This window comes from Leptodactylus fuscus, chromosome 6 (assembly GCF_031893055.1).
Source record: "Leptodactylus fuscus isolate aLepFus1 chromosome 6, aLepFus1.hap2, whole genome shotgun sequence".
Taxonomy (NCBI): Eukaryota; Metazoa; Chordata; class Amphibia; order Anura; family Leptodactylidae; genus Leptodactylus; species Leptodactylus fuscus.
In genome coordinates, this window is record NC_134270.1 from 55,324,019 (window position 1) to 55,336,753 (window position 12,735).

The window sequence follows — 12,735 nt, forward strand, 5'->3', positions numbered from 1 at the left end:
TTTGTTAGCAGGGGCAGGGGGCACTGATCAGGTCACTTATCTGCTCTACCTCCCATGACTCTGCCTGGTATTTAATTGCCAGTGTCCTGCTCCGCCTCAGGAGATATTACCCACCTCCCAGAGGGTCTAACTTAGGGGTCTTCAGGTCACTGTCCAGATGTCCAGTCAGATGTGCTGACCCCCAACCTTCCACCCTAGGACTTGGGGATTACACAGGGGCAGTTACAACATCCAGATTCTGTCATCTTTTGTCTTCTTTCATGCACATTCTCTTCTTTGTTTGGTCCTTTCTCCTTCTCTTTTTTAAGCAGTGGAAACTTGCACAGGTACAGCTTATATAGTGACACATGTACACATCACTTTATGTTAAGCCTACTCTATCTATCTATCTATCTATCTATCTATCTATCTATCTATCTATCTATCTATCTATCTATCTATCTATCTTTTATAATCTTTCTGTATACATTTCTGCACATCAATATCCTACCACATTTGCTTCCATTAACAGTACAAATTGTGTGAGCTCTTGGGTCAAGTCCATGTTTCCCTCTGATTAGTAGTGTCACTGCGGTGTCATGAACTCTTCTGAACTCTCACATCAGTATTGTCTCCTCTTCTCCCTATGCACCTGGGTACCTGCTGCTGATATTTTAGGATTCGGACTACCCCCCTACTATGTCCTCTCCATCCTCCTCCTCCACTCCTCCCTGCCCCTCCTACATCTCTCCCCTGCTGATGCTGGCGAGGATTTTAGTGGAGCAGAAGACAGGTAGACAAGGAGGAGAAGACAGAAGAAGAGTGAGAGCTCCAGGGTCTGGTGAGTCTAGGAGTCTTCCATTCCTATGTATACAGTATATTGCTATACCTGTGCATTTATTTGATATTTCACTATATCTTATGTGTTTGCATTTCTAAATTCCTCTTGACACAGACAGTGCCTGGTATAGGTAGTCCACCCCAGCCTCTATAGGCATTTAACATTCATTCCACTCCTCTACTACATTACTTATTGCCGGTACATTGTAGCAATGATCTTCTGTCTCTTTCCTTCTGTTGAAATCCTTCTGTCTTTTGTATAAGAGGGGGTGGGGAGACTTCTAGTAATCTTAATTATTATCCCCCTTGTTTAACATGGGAAAAGCTGGATGAGTTTTACTAATTCCTGCAAACCTAGAAGAGCTGAATTTGTTGGTTTCGTATATGTTTTGTGCACAATAATATTGTAGACTTTATCTGCAATCTTATGTATAACCAAAGCGTACAACATTGTATGACGTGTGCCAAATGACAAACTCAGCTCTCCTACATCTGTTAGCGTACATTATGTTAGTGTTGTACTGGGACAATGGGTTCTATAGCCTGGGATTATATAGCGTTTATGAGGTTTATATGCACTAGTGGTTGTTTTTGTGGGAAGAAGTGATTGAAAGGGATCGTGTCATTCTTTTTTCAGATTGAACAGGGTTACAGTATGGAATAGATCTGCTAAAAATAACATTATAATTGTGGAATATATCTACTAAATAAGTATATGTACTAATATAGACTAAAATACATTAGAGTAGATATAAAATGCAATTTTAATCAAATCGATAATAAATATTTTGATAAGATATATAAAAATAAATGTATAAAAGTGCATAAAATATTTTTAAAAAGTAAAACAAATTATATTATAAATGAAACGTGAACAAAAAATAGCAGGAACAATAATATTAGTAATGATAATAAATATATTAATAGAAAATTATTATCTTTAATTGTAAATACGATGTTAATGCAATATCAGATAATAAGATGAGAACATAGAGGATGAACGGTAAAATAAAGGATTCTTCCATCTCATTGTTGGTTGGGGCTACTCACTATCCTCATTGGCCCAAACAGTGAAGAAAATCCTTACCTATTATCTCTTTTCCACCAGACATCACAGTTGTTTCTACTTTTTGGGGCAGGAAGCTGTGTCAGGACACAGATCAGCTGAACTGGCTAGATGGATGGTGGCATCGTAGGGCAGTGCCACGTTGGAAGTCGACGCTTTATTCTTCTAATCCTTGCTTACATGGCTTTATGCTGGATTTTATGCACCTGCTGGCATTGGGTGCAGTTGGCGGGGTCACGTACTTTAGCCATGTATTTTCGTTTGTAGGTGCACCTTTATCAGTCTTTATGTGTACGTGATCTCTCATCTTCAGGCCACTGATCTTGGTTGACTCCACTACTAAAGATGGCCATGCAATGAAATAGAACAAGCCTCTGGTCTCCTGATGAAAGGCTTTGTGTATATTAGTTTGGTGAATGACCTTAAGGTATCCCAAATGTCCAAACCCCTTTATTAGCATTGCAAAGAGTGGCCATTAAATTCAGTAGTCATTGTACAAGGCTTCAAAATGCATATTCAGCAAGACTGTAATGGCAAAAATAGCTAAGTATCAGGAATCCTATCAGCAGCCCCGCTTCCTCTTCGATCAGCTTACCCACCCATCAAAAGTAGTGTAAGTTCTGACTGAATGTAACAATGTAGAAGACAAGAATAACATAAAAAAATTATCTTTACCCTAAAATATCGTCCTCATTTCCTCCCACCTAGTAGGATATAGGGCCACCTCATCAGAGGCATACCTACTCATACTTTCCTAATCCACTGCTGGTCCTTTTGCCACAAAGTGTTTCACCACCTCCAACATTTCCAACTTGTTGCATCATTTAATAGATGCCACTCCACCAATTCTGGCAAAGTTGTTGTTTTTTTCTCTATCCCCCACCATTCACAAGCAATCAGTGCTGTTTGTTTTGGTGCCTGATATACTATTTAGGTTCTGTACTGTCAGGAGGGCGGTGTCAGGCCGGAGCAGACAAGGGGTGTGACTCTGAGATCTGACACTGGCTGCCTCTGATTGGAGCTCTTAATCACCCCCCTTCTGACATTACAGAAGTTAAATAGCACATCAGGCACCAAAACTAACTGCGCTTGTTCAGGAATGGTGGGAGCTACAGAAAAAATCCATCTGCACTGGAATCAGTGGAGCAGCAGCTTTTAATAGATACTAATAACTAGAATTTGTGGATTTGGTTTTCCAAGATTAAGATTTGTACGGGACATAGGTCTGCGTTTTTGGATGGGTGTGTTTTTGGTGGGAATCCCCCTCCTCCACTATTTTAGCATTTCTGCAGAGATGGAGACAGCCAATGTGAAGGGAAAGTCTAGCCAAAAATGAACCTGTAACATGGGAGTGGTCTGTGAACTAGTTAAAACATATCTGAACATCACTTTGTGGTGTATTTCTCCTTTAAGAAGATGTTGACGCTGTAGAAACAAAGGAAGATCTTCCTGACAATAACTCTATGGGTCCGTCTGTGAAATAGCAAATTGCTTAACTCAGCGTCAACATCTGACTCCCCCTCCTTCCTTCTTACAAAGTCATAGCAGAATCGCTTACACAGATGATCTGGCTATAGACCTGCACCCCTCCCCCGGTATACAGCTACATATTGATTATGTAAATGTCACATGTGATTTTCCTTGGGGTGATATTGACTGTGTTTTGTCTCTATAATCACTGCTGATGCATCTATTTACTATGTATTACTGTATTATACATAGTGGCGAGCTGCATTACTATCCTGCAGCACTGGGTGCGGTGTGTGAATGTGACCAGGCGCATACTGACCAGTCTGTACATCCTCTCTGTATTCTTAGGAGTTTCATCTGGATTCTGTGATTCCAAAACCCAAATACTGTACATCCTAATAGGTCATTTGGGTTCCTGTGCAAATGACCAAATTGTAGGGGATATATGCATGGAGTTATTGTGTGCTATGATATCTCACTGTGTTATAGCATGTTGTCTACTTATAGATGTGCAACTCTATTTCTATGGTTTCCACTTTTTCTGTTTGTGGGTTTGGTCAAAAATGACGCAGACAATCCTCTAATTTTCTGTAACCCATTGGCTAGTAGTCAGTAGCTACCTTATCATATATCCTATAGCGTGCACCACTCCTTAGAATATGACACATGTACAGTATGTAATCCTATATGCTATGCTCTATTTTGGATCACCAAATATCCATCCAAGCTGAAATAATTTGGGCATGAAATAGAATTAGTCCATATGTACCCCCTAGATTAATAGTAGCGTTAATAACACATGGAGGGGGTTAAGTTAGGCTAGACACTCTGAATCTTTATGCTCACAACAGTGAAAGACAAGCAACAGGTGACGTCACTTACATATGTCATTGGTTCCTCTCCTGTGGCCACTGACTGGCCTTAGCAGTCACGTGCAGCATAGGACTTTAGGCAGTGGCTTCATGGTGTGCGACACTGAAGGGCCGGTGACAGGTAAGTATGTTTTTTTGGGGTTTTTTTGGTTATATTTCACCTTCGCTTGACTTCCTCTAGGATTGCTGAAATTCCTGGACAACCCCTTTAATAGCTGCCAGAAGACTGCATTAAATTCAGTGCTATTCACATGACATTTGCTTTTTACTGGACTGTCAAAAAACAGATTGTGTCCTATTTCTTTTCACTTTTGTGGATATTTCAATTGACTCAAATCTATGAGAGATTTGTGAGAAAAAGTGCCCTTCGGATGACAAAAATGGCCATGAAAAATGACCTTTATTCACAGACGTTTTGACCATCAGACATGCGAATGTAGCTTAATAAAGCGAAAGATTTATGAAACAGTATTAGACAGTATGAAAAACATGAGGAAGTTTAGGATTATTTAGTCTTCCTCAAACTCTTCTCCACTCCTCTTTGGCTTTGCGCCATCTACTCACTGATCAGCCTCACATGAATGGGGCTGATCTGCGGAGTGGCTCGCATTGTGTGTAATGCATGTTATGCCATCAATTCTTGCTTTATGTCATCTTTTTCACTGCACTTTTGTGCATACTGCAGCAAAAAAAAAACTTATTTGACTGCACTATGTAGATAAACGTGAATATTGCACAGATTGGCAATAAGTTAGCACCCATGATGTGCAGAGGATGATGCCATTGGTGCCATATTTTGACCATGCCTACAAGGAAAGTGGCTGTTGCCGATTTTCATACCAAATGTTTACAGTGCTAAGTACTATGTGAGACTATAAAAAGAACCACCAAGGAATCAACACTGTGTGAAGACTGAAAAGCTGAAACTACCCCCCTGTTCACCCCCCTTCCCTGCCCTCGACACATCATACATCCCAAGATTATAGAAACAGTGCTCTGGGCTAACTTTTATAAATAACTAATGCGTATGATAGGCGTCCCTGGCGACGCGGGGTCACTGCTGCCTTTTCGCTATGATTTTCTTTGACTTTCCATTAATATAAAGTCATGGAGTGCAAAAGAGTCAAATAAGTAAGTGGGTTTCTATCAGCCTGGAGGTGTTGTGTATGGTTCATTCCTTATATATACTATGGTGCCAAATTATATGTGTGTCTGTGGCAGTCATGAATGATCGTCCAGACCTTTTTAGGTAGTAGTAGGTTGTATGAAACGGTTAGCAAATTTCTAATATATTTTGTGTTTTTATTCCATTTAGGATCTTTTAAAAGCACCAGGTATGTATAAAGGTCTATAGAAATGAATAAGGCTCTAATATATATATATAATTCTTTATTGGGATATAAAGACATATTTAAAGGCATTAAAAACTCCTAAAAACACTGAGTATATAATATACATCATCAATGGACAGCCTTCGTAATAGTCCAAACCCCCCCATTCCATGCCACATAATAAGATACATAGTGACAAAGTTCATCGTTAAAACAGTGAGAGTGAATAAGTTTATTCATGTGTCTGTTTTTTGATGGACATTATAAACGGTCAGTCTAAAAACAGACTTGCATTAACTTTGTCCAATAGAAATCAAAGGATGTCCAAGCTACATCTATTAAAAACAAAGAAAGACCAAGGAATTTCATCTCTCTTTTTTGATGCAAAATGGATTACTCGTGTCCTAAAAAAAAAGAAGAAAAAAAAAACCACAGCACGCATGCAAAACGGCTGATTCGTCCATTCATCCAAAGAACCCATTGAAGTCAATGGGAGGCTTTTTTTTTCAGCGCTGAAATTCCACACCAAATTCCTCACCATTTTCCTCCATGTGAATGGACTCTATGGGTATGTTTACAAGGCGGAAAATGGATTCCGCATGTGAACATAGCCGCGACGGCATACCGATGCAGTGCATCGGCATCCCATCGCAACATTTCGCTTCGGATTAGGCCCGAATGAATGGGCCTAATTGAAAGGGAGTCTCGCGGCAAGATCTCGCTTCTATCTTCCGCTACTAACTAAAGTAAAAAGAAGCGAACAGCTCCCATTGAAGTCAATGGGGGCCGTTTTGGCAGGTGGATTTAGAGGCAGATTCCACGTCAAAATCCGCTGCCAAAAAACACCGTGCCTGCTCTCCATTCATGGTTTCCGTCCCCTAAACCTCTTGAAAAATGCAGAGAAAAGTCTGCATTTTTGGGGCAGAAACCCGGCGAACTCCATAGGCTATAATGGGGTCTGTGGGTTTCCGGAGGTAACCACTTTTTAAGCAGAGTGGGTTTTGGGTCCCCGAGCGGACTCATAGAATAGAAACTCGAACGCAGGTGTGAACCTAGCGTAAGGTAAAAACATTAGCAACATGCATCTCTCCCCTGTCCTGATAGTTTGTTACAGTGTTTCAGGGCAGGCTAAATATCAGACTAGAGTCCAAAAGATGAGATAAAAGGAGATGAATCCTGCCAGAGAACATAGGATTTTAGGACAGCAGTAAGTTGATCCTGTTACGTTAGTAAAAATAAAGGCTATATCATGTAAGAAATAGAAAGAGCAGGGGTTCCAGCAGTACAGAGTGCTTCAGGCATATCTTGGTTTTAATGCCAAATCTGTACCAGAGCCCCAACCTGCTGTGTCTTTGCTACCCCTGCACCACATAAAGTTACACACCTAATTTCAGGAGTGCTATGCGCTGATTTTGTGGGAAGCAGTGACCAGTCCGATCATGGAATAATGTCAGAAAACAGCGCTGTGTGCCAGGAGCAGGGTAAGGATGTGAGGAGTGGCAGTGTTAGGATGCCAAGCAGTATTTCATGAGCCGACTGTGCTGATCTTGCTGGAGCCATTGAATTGTCCACTCCTCATGATCATGTAGAGAAAAGGGCGACATTTGATAGCGGTCGTGTCATAAAGTGAGATGAGGATTAAAGAAAAGTGGAAAAAGCAAAGTCTCCAAGCAGCACTGAGTATTTCAGATCATCAATAGTCTGGCCAAGATTTTGGAAAATCCAATTGTTAAATATTACAAAAACTGTGACCATCTCTCCTCTACTTTCCCTATAAGGCTGTGTGACAGAATGTAGACTGATGGCTTGATCCCTAAGTGTTACTGCCTGCAAACAGATGGACGGACCGCCAGCCATTCCCCATTTGTCACACTTTAAGGCCCCATTGTGTGGTCCCAGGCTGCTGGTATTATCTGGTCCAGCAGCATGTGTTATCGGGAGATCTATCTCGGCTTTAGCCTTAATTACATGTGTAATTAATCATCTGCCAGTGACGGGGCATCCATCACCTTTATTATTAAAATGCCGATTTTTGCATCTCTGATAAACAACAGGCAAAGGAGGAATGTCAGAGCAATTGGAGGGGCATTATTAAAGAGCACACGTTGGTGGTGGGGATTGAGGGGGGTCCAGATCGGCGGCGGGTGGCATTATGCTTTCCATAATAATTAAATAAAATCGCATAAATCACAGATGGCAATGCAGAAAACCTATTTTTGTTCATAGCAACAGGCGCCACGTTCACTTCTGTGAGACACAGCGGGGTTTGTGTATCAATAGGAGCATCTCTTATCCTCAAGCAGGAGATTTATGAAACTGTCACAAGATGTGTCATATATTTGTTGCAGTTTGACCGGATGGAGGGGCCAGTAGGACATTAGGATAACAACTGTTGGGATATGTCACATACATCAACCGCAACCCCTGTTTGACACTGAAGGTCAAGAAATGGGGCACTTTTCTTTTACCATGTTTACTCAAATTTTCATAGATCCTGAAGTCATATGTCCCGTTCCCCTTTGCAAACCCTTTGACCCATACAGCAGTGGTCAAAGGAGTAACTAAAGTGGCCATACACATTCGATTTTTGACTGCTGAAGTAGCATATTGTGAACGTTCGCTCCATACAGCAGACCATCAAATAAAGATGGTCACCACCAAAAATTGGTTGTGTTGGACTTTTTCAGCCGACTGTTGGCTGTAGCCCTTTATGTATGGGCTACACTGACAGACCTGACAAGCGATTTGCAGGCACTTGTTTTTCAAATTATGGAGTGTGGTAAGCCTTGTCATGGTTTATGTATTTGGAACAGTTGTCTATGAACATTCTAGCTATACAAACAACAGCAAATCTAAAATCCAATGTGTATGGCCAAGTTTAGGTCCATGGACCCTGATGCAAAAGTTCAGCTCTGGTCCAGCCCCACTGCCTATAACACAATCAAGCTCACACCCTGAATATAATTATGTACACAGCACACAAGTAAGGACACATGGACATAATAAATAACAATAATGGCATCATATCTGAAGATATAAAGAAAGGTGATAAATGATGTCCAAAAATAATCCCACCATACACTAAATATGCATATAATGCCTCCATAAATTTTAAAAATAGATAATACCGCCCTTTACTGTACACACAAGTAATGCATTCCTAAACTGCGCAACTACAAATAATATCACCACATATTCTACTTATAAATAATACAATCGTATACTCTGCACACAAATGTTATATGCTATATACAGGTAGTCCTCGACTTACAATGTTGATCCATTCTTACGCGGCGTCGTAAACCGAATTTCGCCGTAAGCCGGAAACATAGCATACGACGCGGCATAGGAACGGATCAACGTGATTTAGTGTGCAGCGGCTCGGAACCGAGGAAGACTGTACCATATGCTGTACAGTACAGCACAGTACAGTTCCTTGGTTCCGAGCCGCTGCACACTAAATCACGTACTGTGCAGGTAGAGCTGGCAGCTTGCGTTTATGTGGGAGCTGACTTTCTCATAGGAATGCATTGGCCAGCGTTGATTGGCCAGTGTATAGCATTCGGCCAATCAACGCTGGTTCTGCCGGAGGCTCGTCTGTGAGGAGGCGGAGTCTAAGATCGGACCACAGCAGTCTCCATTGTGGTCCGATGTAGACTCCGCCTCCTGACAGTGTACCAGAGGTGGGCCCAAACACTAAGTCAAAAAAGGTCCAGCAGTGGACACCCAAACTTGAAAGGTACTATGGTCTATTTCTTAATGGTTGTTGGAAACTGGGCCCTTAAAATCATTTTATATGGTGGGCTCAGGAATCTTTAGTCCAAAATAGGGCAAAGATATTGCTGATACTATTTTATGCAGCTTGTTCATGTGCTGCTTTGTGAACATTACACCATTGCAATCCCTATAGCAACACAACTGCACAGATAGATGCTATGTTACTTCCCTGCAGATTTGATATTCTTACTTACTAACATTTTAATCGTGAATTATCTGACATTTTAGGCTTTGTCCTACCGGTATTCCACCTGTGAACATTGCCAGAATGACTGGAATACCTCTTTTTCTCATGGAAATTAGCTTAATGCTCTCCCCTTTGGCTAGTCTAGTTCTAGTAAATCCAGCTACTATGCTCATGGGCGCCATTCTTCATTCTGCCTAATTGCCCCTAAATGGCTTATTTAGTGGCAGCCATTATGTCCCCATGTCAGCTCAGCTTTGATAGCATGACAGAAATATTATATAGGAGACCCTGTACAGATTTGTACCCAGAACATAGAGAGACCTACACACAGACTGGGGTGCCTAAGGCCCACCAGTGAAATTCATTCTGTGGCCCACTATCCAGCCACAGGCTAATTTTTCCGGACACTTGTCCACTTGTCACTCTCTGTGCCAAAATCCGCACCGCCGCCCTGAGTGTGAACGAGCCCTTAAACCAACTATCCTTCAGTATTCACCATATAAACTACTTTAGTATATACTAATGGCAGCAAGAATCCATGATACTTCCAATTGGAAAAAACTAAGTCTTTCATTAACAGAGGTGATTGGTCGTGTTGATACGATCATGATCCATAATAAAATCAATGCCACTATTTCGGATACCCGCCCACACTTTGATAAGGCCTACAGTAGTGTAGTAGATGTAGTCCTCCTAGATTAATAGGTCTAGTATCCCAGCTCTGTCATATTGTCTTCAGCTTTTATATGGGTGTGAGTATTCTGTTTTGCTTTTTCCCTGGAAAGGGTTTCCCCGTCCCCCCTCAACCTATGCACCTTAGCGCTGATAATCCTTTCCCTTCTCCCTGTATGTTTGTTGCTGGTTATTTACCATTTTAACCCTTTTTTTTTTTGACAGTTAATATTTTAGGATAACCAGCAAAACATATGGTATGGTCACATCTGTACGCACATCATCAAATGATTGTTACCCAGCAATGATGCAAAAAATTCTAGGTAAACCTAACTTGTACTATAAAATAGTCTGACAGACCCAACTCTAATATGACAGTTTCACAACCCCGAAGGGGATAAATTCTTGGCCCAAACAATGTTTGCCTTTAGCTCAGAGAAGGGCAAATAACAGGCAAATGTAAACAGGCGGAAGATTTCCTCCTGAATAGACAAATACATAAGGTATAAGCAGTAACTAATGGTTTGGTCTCACCAGTTTGTAGCCTTTCATATGGGGTCCAAAGCATCAGACCAAAGATCCATTCAGGACCCCATATGAAAAGCTACGAAGTGGTGAGACTAAACCATTTGTTACTGCTTATATCTTATGTCTTTGTCTATTCAGGAGGAAATCTTCCGCCTGTTTACATTGCCTGTTATTTGCCCTTCTCTGAGCTAAAGGCAAACATTGTTTGGGCCAAGTATTTATCCCCTTCGGGGTTGTGTGTCATACTTAGAGTTGCGTCTGTCAGACTATTAGAAAAGTTAAGTTTTACTATTAGTTTTTGCATCACTGCCAAATAACAGTAATATTTTGGACTGTATTATTCAATGTGTACTGTCCTTTGTACTTCTTGCCTTCTGGACTGCTCTTTTTCCATTATTTAATAAGTATCTTTTGAAACCGATGTCACCTCGGCCACCCGTTGTGTCTACCCAGTATATTATACCAATAAGTGCCCAGGTTATGATGCTATGTTTTGTATCCGTACTATGAGTACTCTGCCATGACTGAGTAAGTTGGGAGCCTACCTGGCTCAGTATTCATCTGCTGTCCAGTCCTATATGGACAAAAGTATTTAGACACCTATACATTGTACCATTGTATCTACAGGAGCTTTTATGACAACAAATTTCGAATCATAGGTAGTAACAGAATTGGACTGGGGTACATAAGGTACCATCAGTAAAACTGATTCTGGGCCCATTGTACTACATGTAAATATTACTTGACCCCAATTTGCAAATTCACCGACACAGTTTTCTCAGTAGTACCCTGCTCGGACTGTCCGGGGGCCCAATCAACTGGCTCTTACCTTAGACTAGTGCCCTTATAGCTCTGGGATACTCTCGTACACAGCAGTAGGACTCGGGCAGTGGCAAAATGATTTAATGGGGCTCTTCAGTAACAATAAGAAGGTGGGGCCCAGGAAGTTAGGGTATTTCCTCTGAATCTGGATGTCACCTCAGCTACCGAATATATCACTATAATAATAATAAATTGGCAAATTTTAAATAATCTACCCAGTTTATTATATGATTGTATGATTAAAATGATGTATGCTGCCTATCTGTATGTAGCACAGTGAGTGTAGTGTGCTGGTGGCCAGTCAGAGAATGGGCGTTAATATGGAGTTTGTCCCATTTTATTGCCAAAAGAGCTTTCACTCTCCTGGGATTGAGACTATGGGAATATTTGCCCAGTATCCCCAGTACAGCATTTTTGATATGTGGCTCACAATCTCTGTTTTAATTCATCCCAATGGTGGTTGATGGGATGAGGTCAGGGCCCTCAGAGAAGCATGATTTATCACTCCACAAAAAATGTCTCCACTGCTCCAGAATCCACTGGCGACGTGCACCATCCACTGGCTGGTGATGTAAGGCTTGCATGTAGCTGCTCGGTTTGGAACTCAGCAAGTTGTTGGCGACTTTTATGAATTATACGCCTGAGCACTCGGTGGCTCCGCTCTATAACTTTATGTAGTCTGCTTTGTGGCTGAGTTGCTGGGTTTCCTAAACTTTGCCATTTTTCAGTTACACCACTCACAGTTGATCACAGAATAGCTAGGAGAAAAGAAATTTCACAAACAGACATGTTACAATGGTGGTGTTAATACAACAGTGTTATTTCAAAGACCATTTGTTTCTGGGGCAACACGGTGGCTCACTGGTTAGCACTGCAGCCTTACAGCCTGAGTCCTGGGTTCGAATCCCGCCAGGAACAACATCTGCAAGGAGTTTGTATGTTCTCCCCGTGTTTGTGTGGATTTCCTCCCATTCTAAAAAGACATACTGACAGGGGGAAAAAAGTACATTGTGATGCCTAAATGGGGCTCACAATCTACATTAAAAAAAAACAAAAAAACATTTGTTTCTATATGTTTCTAAAACAGGCTAACTTGATGCTATAGTCAAGACACTATGGTTGTCAATTTGTTAGACTTTGCACAATTTGGTCTATGTATTGTATTTATCGTGTCTGTACACAGAAGGTATT

The 12,735-nt window shown here is 41.2% G+C and overlaps 1 protein-coding gene across 1 annotated transcript in view; it reads left to right on the forward strand.

The window, feature by feature from the left end:
* The first annotated feature begins 671 nt into the window (after positions 1-671).
* Positions 672-12,735, forward strand: part of DRAXIN (dorsal inhibitory axon guidance protein) — a 37,837-nt gene continuing 25,773 nt past the window's right edge. Inside the window, exon 1 of the mRNA XM_075279982.1 lies at positions 672-820. The gene's annotated coding sequence lies outside the window, so the exon portion shown is untranslated. The remainder of the gene's footprint in view (positions 821-12,735) is intronic.